Consider the following 17423-nt stretch of genomic DNA (forward strand, 5'->3'; position numbering starts at 1 on the left):
TAATTTTGATAGGGAGGCAGATATTTGGTAAACAGCACACCTCAACTGGTAGGATGGGTCTTACAGGCCTGGTCTGGACTCTTAGGTCAGCTGTCTACGTCATCTCATCTTAGCTTGGTGATGTTTGGCTTAGTTGAAGCCAGGTGCTAGAAAGAGGGGTTAAAGTCCACTCAGGTGGAGGGGTCTTTTTAAAGTGAGAATGTGGGAGTTCCCGTCGTGGCACGGTGGTTAACGAATCCGACTAGGAACCATGAGGTTGCAGGTTCGATCCCTGCCCTTGCTCAGTGGGTTAACGATCCGGCGTTGCCATGAGCTGTGGTGTACGTTGCAGACACGGCTCAGATCCCGCGTTGCTGTGGCTCTGGCGTAGGCCGGTGGCTACAGCTCCGATTCGACCCCTAGCCTGGGAACCTCCATATGCCGCGGGAGCGGCCCAAGAAATAGCAAAAAGACCAAAAAATGAAAAAATAAAAAATAAATAAAGTGAGAATGTGTGCATCCATGAATTAATGTCTTTCAACTTGGCGACACAGGGACTAGTATGTTAGTGATACCTAGTAAGTTTCTTTCCATCATGTCTGCAAAGAATTTTTTATCTGGTGTCCTTTCCAATTAACAAAACCTCTAGGTTGTAATCCATGATCCTTTCATGTCCTGAGGTCTTGCTGTAAAACCAGTTGCCACTTTTCATTATTTTTTTGCTTTTTAGGGTTGCACCCACGGTATATGGAGGTTCCCAGGCTAGAGGTCCAATCGGAGCTACAGCTGCCAGCCTACACCACAGTCACAGCAACACAGGATCCTAGCCACCTCTGCGACCTACACCACAGCTCATGGCAACGCTGGATCCTTAACCCACTGAGTGAAGCCAGGGATCGAACCTGCAACCTCATGGTTCCTAGTTGGATTTGTTTCTGCTGTGCCATGACAGGACTCCCAGTTAGCACTTTTTAAAAGTGTCTCAATAACAACCTGTCAGCAAAGTATTTCCTTTGAACCACTGTGGCTGCAAGTTTCCAAAATATTGTTTTCCCCATAAAACTATTTCCTCAGATGCCCAATGGGTTAAAGATGCTAGAGTACATGGTGGAGTAATGGCAACTGGGCTTCAAGAGTTTTGTTTGTTGTATAAGGTCTAAATATTATATTCATGTGGTGGAATCAAGATTCTCCCTTTTTGTTGCTGTTTCTCTTCTTTAGCGGTGATTTCCTGAGCCTGTAGGAAGAAATCTTTCATTAGGTTAGCAGAGTTAATGGAGATCAGTGGACATTCTCAAGACTGGCCTGAAGCTGTTTGGCTGCAGCATCAGCAAAATGATTTGGAATCATTTTGCTTCCAACATGTCAGATTTGGAATGTCTGTTGCTTTGCATTGCTAACTGTTTTGACAGTTGTATACTAATTACTAACTCTGAAATGTACTTTTTACATTTTTTTATAGGTTGTTCTAAAGAGGTTAAAAGCCTCATTGTTTTCAGAGTATTCCAAAGTTGTGTTCCACTTCAAAAGCACAGAGACAGTAGAAGTACTTGTTACTGGATCTTTAGCTAGTTGACAAGCTAGAGTTAAGGCAATTAATTTGGCTTTTTGTGCTGACTTTGTCTCTGGTAAATAAGTTTCCACTTATGTCCACTGTGGACATTATTACATATCCAGCTCGATGTCCCTACTCATCCTTTAAGTAGAATCCATCTGTAAATTAAATTAGATTAGCCTTAACAATACGGGCTGCTTCTTCCTTTTTTTTTTTTTTTTTTTGTCTTTTTAGGGCCGTACCCACTGCCTATGGAAATTCTCAGGCTAGGGGTTTAATTGGAGCTATAGCTGCTGGCCTACGCCATAGCCAGAGCAATGTGGGATCTGAGCCATGTCTTCGACCTACACCATAGCTCACAGCAATGATGGATCCTTAACCCACTAAGGGAGGCCAGGGATCGAACCTGTGTCCTCATGAATTAGTCAGGTTTGTTACTCGCTGAGCCACGATGAGAACTCCAAGAACATTTTAAAATTCGGGAATTTCATATAATTTCTAGAACACTTAAATTAGTAATACTTACCTATATAACAAGATTTATTATTATTCATTTGACAGTGTTGCCCATGTAATTTAATATACCAAAAAAGCCTAATTAGTTTACTATCTCCCTTTGGGATGTTCAAGGGACTTCTGAGGCACCCCAGCTTAGCTGAGGTCAAAATAACTTCATTTAGAATTTGATCTGAGACAGGTTGTCAAAGACAGAAAACGTTTAAACATTTGGCCAAGCAGGATCTTAAGTCACTAAAATAATACTTATTCATGTAACCAAAACAACAATAAAAGATTTCAAAGAAAAGTGCAGAAAGCTACCGGTAAAGAAATTTACAATCTGTTATCAAAAATAGATAAATATGGGAGTTCCCGTCGTGGCGCAGTGGTTAACGAATCTGACTAGGAACCATGAGGTTGCGGGTTCGGTCCCTGCCCTTGCTCAGTGGGTTAACGATCCGGCGTTGCCATAAGCTGTGGTGTAGGTTGCAGACGTGGCTCGGATCCCGCGTTGCTGTGGCTCTGGCGTAGGCCAGTGGCTATAGCTCCGATTGGACCCCTAGCCTGGGAATCTCCATATGCCGAGGGAGCGGCCCAAGAAATAGCAAAAAGACAAAAAAAAAAAAGAAAAGATAAATATTTCAAGAAAACTGTGTCCTCAGAGTTCCTGTCATGGCTCAGCAGAAACAAATCTGATCAGTATTCACAAGGACGCAGGTTCAAGGCCTGGCCTCTCTCAGTGGGTTAAGGATTCAGCATTGCCCTAAGCTGTGGTGTAGGTTGCAGACATGGCTTAGAGCCTGCGTTGCTCTGGCTGTGGTGTAGGCTGGTTGGTAGCTGTAGCTCTGATTTGACCTCTTGCCTGGGAACCTCCATATGCTACAGTGTGGCCCTAAAAAGCCAAAGAAGAGAAAAAAGAAAAAGAAAATTGTCCTCTCAACAAAGAAAAAAACAAATTCTAGTTTTAATATTAAAATTTATTTATTTAACGAAATTCAATCTGATCTTTGTCAGTCTTGACCATGCAGAAAACTCTTTCCCCAAGATTCCCTTTTTTTTCTTTTGGTCTTTTTCCCTTTTCTTGAGCCACTCCTGCGGCATATGGAGGTTCCCAGGCTAGGGTCGAATCGGAGCTGTAGCCACCGGCCTACACCAGAGCCACAGTAAAGCGGGATCCGAGCTGCGTCTGTGACCTATACCACAGCTCACGGCAATGCCAGATCCTTAACCCACTGAGCAAGGGCAGGGATTGAACCCGCAACCTCATGGTTCCTAGTCGGATTCGTTAACCACTGCCCCACATGGGAACTCCCCCCAAGATTCCCTTTTAAAAGTTATTTTCTGGAGTTCCCGTCGTGGCGCAGTGGTTAACGAATCTGACTAGGAACCATGAGGTTGCGGGTTCGGTCCCTGCCCTTGCTCAGTAGGTTAACGATCCGGCGTTGCCGTGAGCTGTGGTGTAGGTTGCAGACGTGGCTCGGATCCTGCGTTGCTGTGGCTCTGGCGTAGGCCAGTGGCTACAGCTCCGATTCGACCCCTAGTCTGGGAATCTCCATATGCCGCAGGAGCGGCCCAAAGAAATAGCAAAAAGACAAAAAAAAAAAAAGTTATTTTCTAGAAATATATACCATTTCATAGCACAATCTTTCAGTACAGCACAAAATATATTAATAGTTCCAAGTATATTTATCAGTCTTTCTGTAGTAAGAGGTCAAAGTAGGCAATCATAGATTTCTTTAGTAATTAATGTTTCAATATTTTACCTTATTAAAAATGACTTAGACATTCAATGAATTTCCATCATTTAATTCAATTTAGCAGAACTCTAAAATTTCAAGTTGTCAAAAATCTGGAGAAACTGTTTTTAGGTAGACAATATATTATTCTTAAAGAGTTAACCCAAAAGCTTTTATCCCATTTACTCTATTTCATTACTCTATTTCATAAGATATAACTTTATCTTACTGACTTTTGTAACATAATTTGAGCTTACTGATTTTCAGAAAACCTAGGTGCAACAAAAAGACTATCCTTAATGTTGATGATCCCAAAGACATGTCTACAGTAATCAAACAATCAATTTAAACTTTATTCAGTAAAGAGTACTCCTAGGTCACTCGATCCTTTAAAAACTTGAGCTAGTTGAAGCTACCTTTAGAAATGTGTGACTTGTAAGCACTTACTTTGAAATCAGTTGACTAGAGCTCTTGCATTAATTAATTTTGATAACACCGTCCAGGGGTAGAGCTACATCATGTTTGTAACACACACACGGGCATACATACACCCAGACACAGAAAAAAACTCTTAGTTTTTCTGCTTGAGTTTTAAAAAGCCTCTCCCCTCCCCACATTCCTTTCATGTTTACATTCTACTAATTAAGCTAAGGCTGTAGTCTGAGGCAATGTTTTAATATCAAGCTTTCTCCCAGGAATATTTATTTTCTCAGGGTTAGAATTTTGAAAAGGTATTTTGTCAAGCTGGGCTTTCTCTAGAATGTCTAAAGAGCCCCATCTGGGCCATTTAAGAGTTAAGGTATTTGAAGCCAGCTGGAGTTCCAGTGAGGGGCTGTCCGTCTGTCTGGGAGCTGTTTTGCCTTTGAGGCACAGTTTCCTATTGTTAATTGGGTTGCTAAATTCAGACAGGAGCTGAACAACTTTCTGAGGACAGTGTGATGGATCAAACGTGTGCTGCTTCTGAATGTGGCTCCCCAAGGAGGGACCCTTGGGTCAGCTGGATGCTCTTAGGTGTCTCAGTTTCTCCCTCCCACAAGCTAAAACCGCTGGGGATGCTCGGGCACAAGGCGATCAGCCCTGACGTCCCCTGGCAAACAGAATGTGTGCAGTGACTGCAGTGGGTCCTCTGCGGGGCCACCACTCATCACGAGCACTGATCCTCAGACAGTTCCGCTAGGTTCTCAGTCACCTGAAAACGCCTTTGGCTGGAAGGAGCGGATGTCCCTTTTTCTCTGGAGCTGAGCAGGCTCGAGTCTCTCATTTCACTAACAAATAGTCTGTTGGGACCACATATAAGAAACCTTTCCAATTTAAACCAAGTTTTATTTTATTTTTTTAATGATTTTTATTGTTTTCCATTACAGCCAGTTTACAGTGTTCTGTCAATTTTCTACTGCACAGCAAGATGACCCAGTTACACATATATATTCAGTCTCTTTTCTCACATTACCATGCTCCACCATAAGGGACTAGCTATAGTTCCCTAAACCAAATTTTAAAAAGGACAGCCAACCCAACTCACTCCAAAGTTTTCCCTAGGTCCCCACCTAGGAATTTCTCCAGGTCCCTGCCTAGGAAATCTACCAGTACCCCCTTAGGACTCCAAGTCCCAAGAAAAACAGAGCAAGTAAAATTCAAGATGTCATTTAAAGCAACGATGTCTGGATATCAGGAGAACTCACCAAAACACCTAAAGAATACCAGGAAGCAGGTGGGGCTCACAGGGCCCAGGCTGGCACCAAGCACTGGTCCAGGGGAGACGCCAAGTGTCCTCTGGTGTGTGTTTCTGATATCCTGCTGGCTATGCCAAGAAAATGCTGATGGAAATTCAATTAACTATCAAGTTAGAAGAAAAAAAGGGCATTTTATTCAAGCCAAACTGTGGACTACAACTCGGGAAGGAGATTCTCAGAAAGCTCTGAGAATTGGCCTGTTAGAAGAGGCAGGCACGGTCATGTATTTTTTTGAGACAAAGGATCATACATCAAAATGACATGAGGATACTTTACATAAAGCTCACCAAGGATACACAGTCCTGGCAAGCAGGTACAAAGTGAGCAGCAAATTATCATGACCCCTTACGGGGCTATTCTTTCAAGAAGTTACACTGCTAGTGTCAGAAGGAAAACAACCTGATCTTTATGGCTGAGCAGCCTCCCATCTTTGAGGAGCTCTGGTCCATGCGTAATGCAGATGCACCTGGCACCTTAGGGAGGCAGGAGGCCCACACAAACACACGGAGGGGATTTTATGTTTAATTTTTCTCTTGTCCTGCCTTAAAATATAACTTTCATTTCATCAGAATGTAAGCTGGTGCAGCCACTTTGGAAAACATTTTGGCAGTTCCTCAAAAAGTTAAACACAGAAGTTACCCTATGACTCAGCAATTACACTCCTAGATATACAATCAACAAGCCTCAAAACACAGGTCCACACGAGACCCTGTACACTAATGTTCACTGTGGCCTTATTCACAGGAGGCAGAAACTGGAAACAACGCAAATGTCCATCAACTGATGAGCAGGTATACGGAACGCGGCACAGCCATACAATGCCACAGTGTGGGGCAATAAAAAGGAGTGGGATGCTCATACATCCTGCACCATATAGGAAGCTTGAAAATATTAAGTGAAGGAGTCCCCACTGTGGCACAACAGGACCAGCAGTGTCCTGGGAGCACTGGGACACAGGTTCGATACCCGGCCTGATACACTGGGGTTAAGGATCCAGTGTTAACTGTGGCTCAGATCTGACCCCTGGCCTGGGAAATCCATATGCCAAGGGGCAGCCAAAAAAAAGCAAAGAAAGAAAATACTCCACAATATAGAATATGATTTCATTTATATGAGATGCTCAGGAGAGGCAAATCTAGCAAGAATAAGACATGACTACGAATGGGCATAGGTTTTTTGGGGTTTTTTTGGGGGGGGTGAAAACATTCTAAAATTAGATTATGCTGAGGGCTTTACAACCTTCTCATATGCTATTAAACATGAAATTGTAAAACTAAACCGTACAATTATATGCCATCAATTGTACGGTATGTGAATTATACCTCAATAAAGTTGGTGGGGTTTTTTGGTTGTTGTTCGTTTGTTTTTTTAGGGCTGCACCTGCAGCAAATGGAAGTTCCCAAGCTAGGGGCTGAACTGGAGCTACATTGTGACCTACACCACAGCCACAGCAACACCAGATACTTAATCCACTGAGCAAGGCCGGGGATCAAATCCACACTCTCATAGATATTAGCTGGGTTTGTTACCACTGAGGCACGACGGGAACTCCCAATACAGTTGTTTTTTTAAAAAGTCTAAGAAAAATATGACTAAGCCTATCAATATCAATAACATAGACAAAAAATGGCGCAATTTATAATGTATAAATTTCAAGATGCTAGCATAAATCTAGACATTTGAGGAAAATGATGGTTAAAAGAAAAAAAAAAGCAAAAGCAAAATTTGCTTTTAAGGGTTTGGTGACCTGCCCTTAGGAAAATAAAACAGAACTTTATCTGTGCCTGGACATTCCCCCTTGGGCAGCACACAGCTTACCCAAGGCCACCTCCCCATTTGCAGTATGGGGAGATAAGCTGACTCCTGACGTCCGCAGACATCTGGTGACGCAGAAGAGCAATTTAAGAGGCCAAAACAGCCTGGCAGTTTCTCAGGACAGGAGTCTTTGAGAGAAAAGCACATGTGTCATTAAGTGATTACCACCATTGTGTGTCGCCTGACAACCATTTTAGAAGAACAACTTTTCTCGAAAAGTTTCTGTTTGTTTCTGACTCCTTAAGAGTCTCATAATGAATCAAGAAGACAATGCTTGGAGTTCCTGTTGTGGCTCAGTGGAAATGAATCTGACTAGCAACCATGAGGACACAGGCTGGATCCCTGGACTTGCTCAGTGGGTTCAGGACCCGGCGTTGTGAGCTGTGGTGTAGGTCGCAGACACGGCTCGGATCCAGCATTGCTGTGGCTGTGGTGTAGGCCGGTGGCTACAGCTTGGATTAGACCCCTAGCCTGGGAACCTCCATATGCTGCAGGAGTGGCCCTAGAAAAGACAAAAAAGACAAAAAAAAAGGATCCTGCCATTACTGGATAGTCTGCAGTGACTCTTCCTTGTTGTATGAGCCTTAAATGTGTCACCTGATCTGTGTTTGGTTTCCTGTGCCAGAGTGAAGGGAGTGATCACCACTCTTGCTCCCTCACAATGTTTCTTGTAATTACGATACAAATGTGAAAGAACTTTGCGCACTTTAAAGGTACTTCTAGGGCTAAAGGACTACAACTTACCAGATAAACAACAGTAACAACAACAACAACAACTGATGATCTCTCTGAAAAAGCTGGAGTTCCCAAGATAAACCTAAAGAGAAGTAAATTTGGAGTGGAGAGCTGACCGGACTGTTGGGAAGCACTTGCACCTCTAAGTGGGAACCTCAAATCAGCCTCAGTGCATGAGTCTGAAGACTGACCTACCCACCAGACCAGCGCTGTGTTACCAGGGGTGCCCTGCCTGCACTGGTCTAGGGTGGAGGTTAACAGGCACTTTTTAAAGGTGTTGCTTAAAGTAGAGATTAAAATTTTACAGAAAGCAAGGCCACCTGTCAACACTTACTGAAAAGTTAAAAAGACACACAGAACTTCAGTTTCCCAGTAAGTGCAACTGAAAACATAAGATGTTCCATGTAAACAAAACAAAACACTCTGACAAGTGGAGAGAAAGAGACAGACTGGGAAGGGACCTTGGGGCCCCAAAGACTCAGCATTGAGTTCTTGGTTTTCTTTTTACCTCACATATCCCAGACTAGGTGCTGAAGAAGCTGGCAACCTAGAAACACCAACTAAAGTAGACAAAAAAAGCTGCAACTAAAGTCTCTCCACTCTGGCTAGAGGACCAGGAATGGGGCAGACTAGCAGGACAGAATATTTTTAGACAGCAACCACTCTACTGCAACCAACCACAGAAAACACTGCGGCCCACCCCCACCCCACCTGGCAGTGTCAGAGGACATGAGGGACTTCATCTCCACCGGATGACAAAGAGCCACTTCCCCCACCCCCACCAACGTTAGTGGAGGCCAGGAGGGAGCCTGGATTCCACTCTTGCCCAGCAGCGTCAGGGCAGCACCTCTCCCTTACCAGGCAGGGTGGTTCACAAAGGTCTAACTGGGAAATTATAGCCACTCAGCACTAACAAGGAGTCCCTCCCTAGAGACACCAAGGAGGCCAGGTGTGGCACCTCCACCCCCACCCAGTAGGAAGCAGACAGCACCTCCTATCCCACAGCAGTATCAAAGGAAGCCTGTTCTGTTGTGCTCACCAACAGCAAGGTGACACAGATGTCACAATTATCTGGCAAACATTTTAAAAGAGCGAGCATCAAAATATTTCCGTAAGCAACCATGAACATACCTGAAATAAATGAAAAATACCCTCAGCAAATAAACAGAAAATATAGGGAGTCCCCTGGTGGTCTAGTGGTTAGGACTCAACACTTTCACTGCTGTGGCCGAAGTTCAACCCCTGGTCTGGGAACTGGGATCCCACGTCAAGCCACTACACGCCATAACCAAAAAAATGAAGAAAAAGGAGAAGGAAGGGATATAGAAAAGAACCAGGAATTCCTGTTGTGGCTCAGCGGTAACAAACTCGACTAGTATCCATGATGACACAGATTCAACCCCTGGCCTTGCTCAGTGGGTTAAGGATACAGCATTGCCATGAGCTGTGGTGTAGGCCCACAGCTGCAGCTCTAATTAGACTCCAACCCTGAGAACTTCCATATGCTGTGAGTGCAGTCCTAAAGAGACCAAAAAAAAAAAAAAAAAAAGAAGAAGAACCAAATGGAGTTCCCATTGAGGTGCAGTGGGTTAAGGATCTAGCATTGCTGCAGTTGTGTAGGTAGCAGCTGAGGCTCAGATTTGATCCCTGGCCTGAGAATTTCCATATGCCTAGGGTTGTGCCCCCCCCAAAAAAGGAACTATCCAATGGGAACAACAAACAAAACAGACTGTAAAAAAAAGGAACAGGGTCTCAGGGACATGTGAGATTATAACGAAAGATCTAAAGTGAATATAAATGTCAACAGAATCTCAAGGAGGAGCAGAAAGAGGGAGGGGCTGAAAACACTCAAAGAAATAATGGCTGAAAATTGGCGAGAGACATAAATCTACAGATTCAAAAAGCTGAGAGAAGCCTCAAACAGAATAAATCCAAAGAAATCCACTCCAAGACACTTCATAAGCTTTTGAAAACGACAAACAGCTTGAACAGCTTATTGCTCAACTGAAACTATGGAGTCCAGGAAAAAGTAGTACAACACTTTTCAAGTGCTGAACGAAAAAACCCCGTCAATCCACAATCCTGTACCCAGCAAAAATATCCTTCAGGAATAAGACGGGAATAAAAAATTCTTAGATGAAGACAAAGTGAAAAAATGTGTTGCCAGAAGACCCTAAATGAATGGCTAAAGGAAATCCTCTAGAGTAAATGACAAAGGAAGGAATCTTGCAGAATCAAGAAGGATGAACAACAGAAAGACAGTGTACAGAAGTTCCTTTCGTGGTTCAGTGGTAATGAACTTGACTAATATCCATGAGGATGCAGGTTCGATCCCTGGCCTCAGTGGGTTAAGAATCTGGTGTTGCCATGCGCTGTGGTATAGGTTGCAGACACAGCTCAGATCTGGAGTTGCTATGTGTAGGCCAGCTGCTACAGCTCCAGTTCAACCCCTATCCTGGGAACGTCAATATGCTGCAGATGTGGCCCTAAAAAGACAAAACGAAAACAAAAACAAAACAAAACCCAAATTTTTTATTTTATTTTATTTATTTTTTTGTCTTTTCTAGGGCTGCACCCACGGCATATGGAAGTTCCCAGGCTAGGGGTCTAATTGGAGCTGTTGCTGCCGGCCTACGTCACAGCCACAGCAAAGTGGGATCCGAGCTGCGTCTGAGACCTACACCACAGCACATGGCAATGCCGGATCTTTAACCCACTGAGCAAGGCCAGGGGTTAGAACCTGCAACCTCATGGTTCCCAGTCAGATTCATTTCCACTGTGCCATGACGGGAACTCCCCAAAACACAAAATTTTTAAAAGAAAATAGTGTAATTCTAACAAAACATGCAGGATTTGTATGCTAAAAACTACAGAACACTGGATAAAGAAATAAAAAACCTAAATAAGAGAGACATACTTTATGAATTGGAAGATTAAACACAGCAGACATTACCTCCAAAATCATATACAACTTTAACACAATTCCCATCACAATCTCAGTTTTCACAAATATAGCTAAGATTAGTACTCTAAAATTTATATGGGAGACCAAAGGAACTAAATTAGCTGAAACAATTTTGAAAAAGAATAATAAAGGGGGAAGGAGAAATACACCTAGTCTGAAGATTTATTATGTAGTTCTAGTAATTAAGACTGCATGCTATTGATGGTAAGAGAGATAAAAAGACCAATGGAACAGGACAGAAAACTCTAAAGCCGACTCATCCATGCGCAACCAACTGATTTTTGACAAAGCAAAAACAATTCAATGGAGGAGGAACAGTTTTTCAACAAATGCTGCCAGCTGGATATCCACAGACGGGGAAAAAAAAAAAAAAAAGAGGAAAAGAAAAGAAAAAGAGGAGTCCCTGCTGTGACGCACTAGGTTAAGGATCCAACTGCAGTGGTTCAGGTTGCTGTGGAGGTGTGGGCTCATTCCCCAGCCCAGTCCAGTGAGTTAAAGGGTCCAGCATGGCCACAGCTGTGTCATAGGTCACTATTGTGACTCGGATTTGATCCCTGGCCCAAGAATATCCATATACCACAGGCGAAGCGATAAAAATAAATAAATTTATATTTATTTACAAACAAACTTGTATTTATTTATAAATAAATTTGCTTATAAATAAAAAATAAGGAAAGAAAAAGAATGAAAGGAAAAGAAAGAGACCACTCAAACTAGACTTTATACCTTATAGAGGAATCAACTGAAATGGATTATAGATTTAAATGTACAACACAAAACTATAAAACTGTTAGAAAAATATGTAAGATAAAAAAAAAATCTCAGGAACTAGAGCTAGGCAGAGTCCTTAACTTGATGCTAAAAGCACAAAGTATAAAAGACAAAATTCATAAACAGGACTTTGCCAAAATTAAGAACTTTTGCTCTGCAAAAGACCCTGTTACGATGAAAAGACAAGCTACAGACCGTAGAAAATATCTGCAAACCACATACCCAACCAAGGACTAGAATGTTTAAGAAATTCTCAAAAGAAAAAAAAATTTTTTTTTCTTTTTTTCTTTTTTTTTTTTTAAGGGCCGCACTTGCGGCATCGGAGGTTCCCAGGCTAGAGGTCCAATAGGAGCTACAGCTGCCCGCCTACACTACAGCCACAGCAACTCCGGATCCGAGCCATGTCTGTGACCTACACCACAGCTCACGGCAACGCTGGATCCTTAACCCACTAAGCGAGGCCAGGGATAGAACTCGCAACCTCATGGTTCCTAGTCGGATTCGGTTCCACTGCACCCTGACGGGAACGCCTCAAAAAAAAAAATTTTAAAAAGGCAAAGGATCCAATTACAAAATGGGCAAAAGATAGAGTACCTCAGTGGCCTAGCATGTAAGGACTCAGCATTGTCACTGCTGTGGTTTGGGTTCGATCCCCGGCCCAGAGGTGGCTAAAACACACACATACACACATACACACACGATCAGAACAGACATTTGACTGAAAAAGATATAGGGACTGCAAATAAACACATGAAAAGACAATCAATATCACTAGCCATCAAGAAAATGCTCTCAAAATAATCATCAGGATACTCCGATCTTCCTCCATCTTTCCAAGATCTAGTCCAGAGCTAACTTGCAAAGGTAGAACAGTATTATGTATCATCACACAGCGAAGGTCTTCCACAAAAAACTGTGGTTTGACTGTTTCACCTCCTGCCACAGTGCCAACAAGGCTTCAACCTAGGCCGTTCATCCTAACACTGCTCAGAGCACTATACCTGGAAGTGGGTCTCTAGCCCTCGCTTCAAAGTACAGGACTGCAAAACAAGGCACAAGAAACCCCAAGACATTGTTCATTCCTTAGGCCTGAGTCACCGCTCCCCTGTCCTGGGCAAAGGGCAGAGATAGCAGGTTCTTGTCTACGCAGTCTTTTCTACTGTCTCAGTACACAATCTGCACTGAGGTCAGGGAGCTTTGCCAAAGGGGAAGGGTGCACGGATTAGTATGTTCCTCCAAGAAATATCCTTCATTGAAACATGAGCTATCAAACACCTGGAAGAAGGAGTATGGTGGGGGTACTGAGTATGGTGGGGGTACTGAGTACGGTAGGGTACTGCAGGGTAGTCTACTCAAGGGTATCACCCTAAAGAGCTCACAGGGAGGTCTGGTACAAACATGAATAAGGAGGGATACTGAGTACAGCAGTGTGTTGCAGAATAATCCACTCATCCAGGGCATCAACCTGAGGAGCACAGAGAAAGAAGGTGTGGTGTGGTGCTCAACAGTGCGATACTTACTGAGTACCGTGGAGGTAACGAATACAGTGGGTGCTGCGGGTAATCACTCAAGGGTTCACCCTAAGAGTGAGCAGAGAGGATGGGTACGGTGGAGTATTGAATACTGCGGATAATGCAGGGTGATCCACTTAAGACCTCACCCCAGGAGTGCAGGGAGGAGAGTAAGAAGGGATTCTGAGTATGATAGGCTACTGAGTACGGCGTCACCCCAAAGAATACAGGGAGGCTTACAGGGGAGAGTGGGGGGCCTGCGGGGTAATCCGTCCCTCAAGGGTTCACCCCAGGAGCGTAGGGACAGCCCGGTCAGAAGCCGACCCGTGTCGTCCACGCTCTGGGAAAGGCGTACTGCCCACAATTCGCAGCCGCTTCTTCAAGGGCGCGCCACCCTTCCATCGGTCCAGGCGGGCAGAGGACACTGCCGGGTGACTCCCACGTGACGCCTCCTCGACCTTGGGGGTCACCCCGGCAGCGGTGCCCGTTCTCTCACATCCGCCGCGCGGCCCACCCCCGCCTCCGCCTCCACCAATGGGGCACCGCTCCGCGCCCCGCGCAACTTCCGCGCACGCCCGCACCCGCCAATCTCCGCCCGCCTGCAGGCGCCCAGCGCACCATTGGCTGCCACGCCCGTCCGTCCGGCCCCGTCCCACCCACCTCCCCCAGTACGCCCTGCTCCAGCCAGCTTCACTCCCTGTCATCAGGGAGCCAGCGACAACGAGAGCGCAGCGGCCTTGTCCTCAGCCGTGACCCCCGCCTCCTGCCCCACCAGCACGGAACCTCCCAAACCCAGCGGGGCCTGGCGGCAGCGCGCGCCTACCTGTCTTCGGCTCAGCTCCACCCGAATGAGGCGCCGACACCCCACTCCGGGGTACTAAACTCTCGGCCACGCCCCGGCGTGTGGCGTCAGCACGCCGCCCCGCCCTGGGAAGAAAGGGGCCGCCTCTGCCCAGTGAGCAGGGCGGGCCGGGGCTTGACGTCACAGAGTTGCGCCCGCGGCGCTCTTGTGCTCGGTTCGGGCACCTCGCTGGGCCTGGCTGTGCGTCCGGGGCCACAGCTAAGCGGTGCCTGGATTGGTCCCCACCGGCCTGAACGCCGGGTCTTTTGAAAAAGAGGGTCTTCGCGTTGCCTAGTAATGCCTCCTGCAGTGGGCTTTTAGGCGTCCTCTGATCAGAGCTAAGCTGACCTGGCCTGTGTTGTCAGACTGAAAGGAACCTTGGTCAGCACTGCATGACTGAGCGCTGCAGGGCAGCGGCCGGGCGGAGTGAGAATCAGGGGGGCCCAGCGCTGACCTAAGGGTTTCCCAAAGTGGGACTCCTGGGTCTTCACTTGGTGCATGGACGGGTGTATCATTTCATGGACTAAAAGCCGTCGTCTGCTTTAAGAGGTTATATTACTTTGCCACCTGCTCACAAGCGTGATACCGACCTGATAAGAAAGAAAGAAAAAAAAGGGTTAGGATAGCTCCATCTTAAAGTTGACCTGAAAAATACGCACAACCTGAAGGTTGAGTGTTAAGTTTTATTGCGGACGAAATGAGGACTACAACTGGGGAGGCAGCTGTTGCAGTTAGCTCTGAGATACCGCTGCAAGGAGGGAGGGGAAATGTCAGCATACATGTGGTTTTGGTGAGGAGGGAGGTACATGCTACCCAGCACACATTTTACAGAAGTCTGAGGGTTACTGCTCGACAGGAGGAGCAGACGTCACCATGAAGGATTTTAGTGCTTTTCTAGCTATGAGGAGATGCACGAACCGGGCTCATAAAATCTTTTTCTGAAAGTATCTAACCATCTGAAGACCTGTTCTGCCAGTTTTTCCAGAGCACAAAGTGCCTCATTCCTGAGCTCCACTCTGAGCTCCTCTAAGGGTCTGTGGAGGGTCAGCAGCTGCAGTGGCTCATGAGTCAAGCTCTGCAGAGGCAGACGGCAAGTGCCAATCTCCAGTTCACAGTCAGATGCAACTGTAGTTCACAACGAGAAAAAACAACTCAGAACTGATGAAGCATGGTAGGTTGTATTCAATCACATACTGAGGAAGTCCTTACTTCAGTCCTTACTCAGGATTTCTTCAGTCTTCATTACAGCAAGAAGAAAGCTTCATATCATGATAACATATTTTTAACTCTACTTTTTATTCCTTCCTTTTTTTTTTTTTTTTTTTTAATGGCTGCACTTGCATCATATGGAATTCTCCAGCTAGGAGTTGAATCAGAGCTGCAGCTGCCAGCCTAGCAATACAAGATCTGATCCGAGCAGCATCTGTGACCCAAATCTGTAATAACTAGATATTAGTATCGAAAAGTGGTAGTCAAATGGCTGATGTTTGGGAAATGCTGTTCCACACTGTCTTGAATTGTTCTTCAGTGTTTATTCCCAACAACTTGAAGACCAGGGCTGAGTCATGTGGTGTAGCAGAAGATACTGGGGTGACAAAGGGCTGCAATCTGACCATGAGAGTTACATAGAGAACACAAGTGTAGGAATCTGAGATGGGAATCAGACTGAGGAGTTTGCCACCTGCTCACAAGTGTGATACAGACTTGGAGCAGTTTCTGAAAGGGAAAGGCAAAGTGGGAGGTGTTTTTTCATTTTTCTTATAATCCTTTCACTTTTGTAGGGTTGGTAGTGATGCCACTTTTTTTCCTTCCTGATTTTTGGTAATTTGGGTTTTTTTAATTTTTTTTTTTTTGCTTTTTAGGGCCACACCATAGCATATGGAGGTTCCCAGGCTAGGGGTTGAATCTGAGCTGTAGCTGTGAGCCTATGCCACAGCAATGCAGGATCAAAGCTACGTCTGCAACCTACACCACAGATCATCGAAACACTGGATCCTTATCCCACTGAGCAAGGCCAGGGATCGAACCTGCATCCTTATGGATGCTAGTCATTTTCATTAGTCACTAAGCCATGATGGGAAATCCTCTTTTTTGTTTTTTAAGTAGGAAATATAAGGGCTTATAAGAACAAAGTTGGTCTGAAATATGGGATAAGGACCTGAAGTCTGGGAGAAAGTGAAGGAACCAAGGAACAAACCTCAGTATGTCTTTCTTCCCCCCTCCCCCTCTTTCTTTCTCTCTTTCTTTCTTGATGTGGTGGTGGGGTAAAATATATGAGAAGAAAATGTGTCATTTTAACCATTTAAAAAGACAATTTAGTAGCCTTAATCACATTCACAATGTTGTGAAACCACAACCACTGTCTTATGACTCCAAACAGAAACTCTGTAACCATTAAGCAATAACTTCCTGTTCCCCTCCCTTCTTTCTTCTTAACATCCATCATACCTTGTGTCTCTATAAATTTGATGACTCTAGCTATTTCATACAAGTGAAATCATATGGTATTTGTCTGTCCTTTTATGTCTCGCTTATTTCACTTAGCATGTTTTCACGGTTTATCCATGCTGTAGTATGTGTCAGAATTTCCTTCCTTTTCATGGCTAAATGAATTTCTGTTGTATGGGCACCTTGGATAGACATTTGTGTTGTTTGCACATTTTGGCTTTTGTGAATAGTGCTACTTGTTCCTGAACCAAACTTGGGTCCACTCACCTGACTCACAGCAAAACCAATCTACAGACACCGGGTTATGGTGTAACAAAGTACAGCATTTATTGCAAGGTTAAGCCAGGTGAGCAGGCAGCTCATGCTCAAAAATTAGAACTCCCCAATGGCTTTCAGAGAAGATTTAAAAATTTTTTTTAATTTAATTTAATTTTTTGGCCCATGGTATGAAGAAGTTCCTGGGCCAGGGATCAAACCCATACCACAGTACTGACCCAAGCCACAGCAGTGACAATGCTGGATCCTTAACCACTGAGCCACCAGGGAACTCCTTAATTTTAATGTTATTTTGGAATTTAGTTGATTTACGGTGTTATGTCAATAAAGGGTTTTTATTTTTATTTTTTTATTATTTATTTATTTATTTTGCTTTTCTAGGGCTGCACCTGGGGCATATGGAGGTTCCCAGGCTAGGGGTCGAATCGGAGCTGTAGCTGCCAGGCTTCGCCAGAGCCACAGCAATGCAGGATCTGAGCCACATCTGCGACCTACACCACAACTCACAGCAACGCTGCATCCTTAACCCACTGAGCAAGGCCAGGGATCGAACCCACAAC

General features: G+C 44.7%; 1 protein-coding gene across 4 annotated transcripts in view; it reads right to left on the minus strand.

The window, feature by feature from the left end:
* OGDH (oxoglutarate dehydrogenase) overlaps positions 1-14208 on the minus strand; it is a 77966-nt gene extending 63758 nt beyond the window's left edge. For all 4 annotated transcript variants that reach the window (XM_047763510.1, XM_047763508.1, XM_047763512.1 and 1 more), the window contains exon 1: positions 14122-14208. The gene's annotated coding sequence lies outside the window, so the exon portion shown is untranslated. The remainder of the gene's footprint in view (positions 1-14121) is intronic.
* Positions 14209-17423: the final 3215 nt, after the last annotated feature.

This window comes from Phacochoerus africanus, chromosome 16, assembly GCF_016906955.1.
Source record: "Phacochoerus africanus isolate WHEZ1 chromosome 16, ROS_Pafr_v1, whole genome shotgun sequence".
Taxonomy (NCBI): Eukaryota; Metazoa; Chordata; class Mammalia; order Artiodactyla; family Suidae; genus Phacochoerus; species Phacochoerus africanus.